Raw genomic sequence first — 5,449 nt, 5'->3', positions numbered from 1 at the left:
TGTAGAGGGCAGTGTCACTGGCCCTCATATGTGGGATCCGAACCGGGGCCCTCTGGCATCCCAAGCGAGTTCTTAACCATCTCGCCACTCGGCCGGCCCCCAGAGCTCACACTCTTGAGCGAGCTCTTAACCAACTGAGTCACTCTGCCGGCCCTTACTCTTCTTTTAACCACACTGTTCCACTGTGTATTTTCCCAACTGGAGAGATGCACACTTTAACATGTTACCATATTTATGGAAGAGCTTGAGATTCCCATAGGTATTAAACTATAACATATAGAACCCTTAGTTGCTATACTGTTTACTAAATAAAAGGGAACAAAAAGAAAACAAACATTTAAGAGACTCTGATGTGCCAAGCAGCACAGTAGGCGATTTGACATATACCATCTCATTAAAAAGCATTCCCAGTGTTGTGGGTGGAAAACAGTACTTGGCGTCTTTACTTTTACCTTTGTCAGTCCTGCCCTGTGATAACAGTATTAGTGCTGGGGGAATGAAAGCCCGTGATTGAACATGTGTTCTGGTGTAGCAACTCAGGTTGGTTTGGGGTGAAGCAGAACAGAGCCCCTCGAAGAAGAATCACAGCTTTCTTAAGAGTCCTTTGGTTGGTTATGTGTTACTGGAACTCACTCAAACATGGTTAAGAAAAAATAAAACAGGTTTTAGTAGAAGGTCATAGGGGTCTCCCACGAAACTCAACTGCAAGAAGTACATCCAGGTCTCCTGCAGACAGGAACTGGGGAGTCTGCTCTTTCCTTCTTACCAGTGGTCCCCCTCATTCCCACTGCTCTCTACAGTGATTCTTCTCTGTGTCAGCCTACTGGTCTCTACTTCTTGCTCAGGTGCCTCGGGGCCACCCCAACCTCAAGATAAGTTCAGCAGTCTTGGGAGAGAGGAAATGTTCGGCCCAGTCCAGCCTTTGGATGATCCACCCTTCTAACCTGAGAGCAAGAGTCAAAGTCATAAAGGATAAATGTGGATTGCAATGGCTCAACCCAGGGTTGAAGAGTGTATGGGCGGGAGGGAAGCTGAAGGTTTTGCAGGCAAACTGGCCAGCATCAAATTCTACATCAATACTAGAAGAAAGTTACTGCTGCACTGCTTCCCATAGGAATTTGAGTAAGATACTTGACCTTTGTGTGCCTCAATTTCCTCATCTGTGAAATGGGGATAGTAAGGTTTTTTTTGTGGTTATGTGATTTAGTTCACACAACGTGAATTAAATTAGAATGCAATACATCTTACCTATTATTATTGTCGCTGTTTGTTGTTATTGTCTGGGGTCAACTTCTCATATCTGTAAGTTCAAAAACCTAGAGACTCAATATCATTCAACACACTCCTTATTTTATTAGAATAATCTCTCCTTCCCACATGAAAAATCTAATATTCCAGAGATTTGGGAGTAAAAATTTGAAAGATTCCAGAATAAGAGGAATGGGAGGGTTCAACACTTTTTAAAACATATCATTTTGAGTCACTCACATGTCTGTACTTTTTAGGCATAAATAAAAAATGTTTGTGGTTGATAAACAATGGAAATTTTTGGATTTCAAGGGGGAACATATAGAAAATGAGTCTTGGGCAGTGGTTGAACTGCCATGGAACTGGCCAGTCAATTCGTTCCAGCAACCAACTTCACTGGCTCTTCCATTTAACTGGCCAATAGCTTGACCACTGTACAGAAATGCTGTGGAATGTGGGCATTATTGAACAAAGCAAAACAAAGTAACCCATTAAAACAGATTGCAATGAAAGAAACAAGGCTCTACTGAGAGCTGGTTTTAAATAAGCTGTCCCATTTTGAATAGCAAAGGCTTTCTTTTCAAATCTTCATTATTTGGAGTTATTTTGTGATTTCTGGTATAGATATAATTTGGGCACCATTCTCTATCCTTTGAAACAATCTCCCCTCCATTTTTAAACTTTTGTGCAACATAGTTGACACTCTAATTCTAGTCTCTTAATTCGTATACTTTCTCTGAAATCTGACATTATACACTCCATTTCAAGAATTTAATTTCTTGGTTTGTTCTATAAAAGAGAAAAACTGCTTTTTTTTTTCTTTTGCTAGATTGGTGTCTCTACCCCTCCACCTCCCTGCGTTAACTTATCATTCACTTTGTTCTGCCTTCTCACCGTCAAAAAAAAAAAAAAAAAAAAGCTATTTTTTTTTTTAGTCTTTTCCCTCTGTACTGTCACTTCAGATTCACAGTTGCTAAGTGTTCCAGGAGCCCACCAGAGGGACTTTCTCATGGTGTGATTTGCAAACTTTGAAATAACACCCACCAGCAGAAGCACCATATGCTATGAAGTTACACAGTAAACTGACAGGAGCATCTCATCTGTCATTTGAAATTCAAAAAATGTCAACAATTTTCATACTCAGCAATTGCCTAAATGCCTCTCTGGTTAGCAAGGAGTAACATTTACTATCAATGCACATGAAAATATGAAATTTTATATTGTGATTCTAGAAGAAGAATAATAGCAATGCCAGTGTTAAGACTTGCACAACTCGATGAGCATATGGACAGACGTATCAAGTTTCTGTACTCATTTTATATTCCATGTGTGCATCTCTAGTTGAATGGTTTTATCTGTAAGGTTTATGACATCTAGACTATTCACATTCTATAACAGTGGTGATTCAAATGTGCCTTCTTATGATAAAATATAATACCAAAGAATATTTTAATCCATTAAAAGCAAATTTAACATAAAACACAAGCTGTTCCTTTGTGATTAAGCTGAATTTTCAGCCAGCTGCACTTAGCTAACCAGAGCCAAGAGAGAAAACTGCTTGGCAATTCTTCCTAATTAAAGGATGTTAATTACTGCTAAATACTATACACTTTCTATGTTATAAAGGTTCATCTAAATCAATGTTATTACAATACTAAAGAAATTAATAATGATTTCAAATCTAGTGTGGCCAAAGTACCCATTAGTTCATACTTTTAAATGACTTCACAATGCAATTTCTGAATTAGTATTGTATAAAGTCTAGAATGGCCTCGCACATTTAGCACATCTTTTATGTATTAATCATAGTACCTGATGGTGTTTCTTCTTCATACCTAAATATTGATGGCATGGTAGACGCAGAAGCAGGGGTTGTGTGAAGATGCAGAATGCAGCACAGCAAGACTCAGCTGTTTCCTCACCTTTGGCCAGCACTGCTTCCCTGGAACAGAAGATGTTAGACTGAACTCTCCACTATCTGTATGACCAGCAGATTATGATCAGTAGGGACAAGGAAGCTAACATTTACTGAGCCTCAGCTACTTTCTTATTTGATACAACAGCCGTCAGGGTCAATATAAGCACCCTTATTTGCATAGGAGGATTTGGGGGCTTAGACGTGAAAGCTGCCAAGTGGACCCAATTAATAGAAGGCCGAGCTATCCTGAAAGTACATTCTCGCTGACCTCTATTCACAGGTTCTTTCCACTAAATCATGTTCCCTACTATATTAAGGAAATCTGAAAACACTTTGCCTTATGAGCCAATATTCTTCCTTCCCTTATCACTTGGCCACTGTCCTGCTTAGTTTATCTGAATTTTGGCTCAAGAGGTGACTTGTAAAGAGAACTCCAGAACTTCAATTGGCTCTGCCATTGAAGGAAAGTCACTCCACGCCTTTGAGCCTCAATTTCCTCACCTACAAAATGAGTAACAACTCTAAGTCTCTCCTAAGATTATGGTGATGATCAAATGGGGTAGTATACTGGGAAAGAAGGTATTTATAAGTGTAATACAAGACTAGGTACTTTGGTTAAGTGTTCCCACAGGAGAATGAGTAGAGAGGGAGAGAAATTTGAATTTTTTTTTATAATCCACAGTTAATAATTATTTTTAGATGACTAAAATACATCAATGGTTATAGGCAGTTCATAGCTGAGTTACTACAGTACTGAATACTTAGGAATGTGAGTTCTTAGATAAGACAGACCAGAGTTCAAATGCCGGCTTCTCCAATTTCTGTTTGTTTGAGCTTAAGTATGTTACTCATCCTTTCCCACCATAGTGCCTCATCTGAAAAAATGAAAAATAAAGTACTATCTAGCAACCTGGGCTGACTTTATAGACATGCAACCAGAGTACTTACATTGGACCCCATGCCCAGAGGGGCCCCACTCTTGGTTAAATGCTTCGTTGTCACTAACTTGGCATTCTTAATTTTGTCTTTGAACTTGTGTTTTGTAAGTGAAGTCTAATAGGACAATGGAACATGTACTTGAGAAGAGAAGACATGCACAATATGTGTGTCTACTTGAATTCCTTGCTATTCCATTAGTATGTAACTCTCAGGATGCCCCATCAACACAGAGTCCCAGTGGACACGTCATGCGTGGGAGTTCAGTGATATTCAAGGCAAATGCAAGATACGCATCTTAGGTCCATGGGCAAGTAAATGGAAGCACTGACCGCCTGGGAGGCTATCCTTGCCCTTTAAACTAGAACTTGCTTGAAATAAAGAAGGTAGGTGCATTCAAACAAACAGAAACAACCAAGGAACCCTATCATATCCTTTTTACTTGAATGTTACCTCCCTGTATTAGCCAACCACTTAGTCTGAAAATGATGACAACACTGAAGGAAAGGAAAAGACAGGCAACTCATAGTGCCTCTTCTTTTCAGTCCTTCCTTACTCATCAGTAAACCAAAGATAGACAGTATGGTAGAATGTGTGCATCTCAAGAAGTGAAATAAAAACACTCAATTTTGCACAGCATTCTGCTATCCTGATAAAAACAATATACATAGGCATATATGAGCTACAAGATACAAGATGTATAATTTTTGTGATTCAGCCTATAAGTTAAATGTTCTTATAGTTGCATTTAAAGCTGTTGCTTATAAATATGAAGATGAGTGGTAGAAATTTATGTTAATGAATTATATGTTAATAATTAATAAAAATGTTGTTAGAATGACATGAAGTAGCAAATAAAAAACACCATGCTGGGCCGGCCGAGTGGCGCGATGGTTAAGAACTGGCTTGGGACGCCAGAGGGCCCCGGTTCGGATCCCACATATGAGGGCCAGTGACACTGCCCTCTACAGCTAAGATGCTGAACAACAGCTCAACCTGGAGCTGGGCTGCCGTGAGTCGCCGGCGATGGCATAGGCTGCAGCCCCTGTGGCAGTGGGTTGCCATGGGTTACCGTGTAGCAAGCAGCCAGCTGAGCGGCCAGCAGCCGCAGTGAGCGGCAGTCCAGAAGCCAGCGACTGATCTGCCTCGCCCGGGAAGAGCACAATGATGGTGCCAACTTGGGCCAGTGAAGCAATGTCCTTCACAACTAGACTGAAGAACAAAATGACAGCAACTTGTCTGTTCCCCTCCCCCCAATTCCCCAACACTGTTCCCATCCCCCCAATGCCCCAATAAAAATCTTAAAAAAAGAAAAAAAAACCCACCATTCCCAGGTCAAGAGAGAGA

Source organism: Hipposideros armiger, unplaced genomic scaffold, assembly GCF_001890085.2.
Source record: "Hipposideros armiger isolate ML-2016 unplaced genomic scaffold, ASM189008v1 scaffold_76, whole genome shotgun sequence".
In the NCBI taxonomy this organism is placed as follows: Eukaryota; Metazoa; Chordata; class Mammalia; order Chiroptera; family Hipposideridae; genus Hipposideros; species Hipposideros armiger.
Note: the sequence above shows the minus strand (reverse complement) of the source record.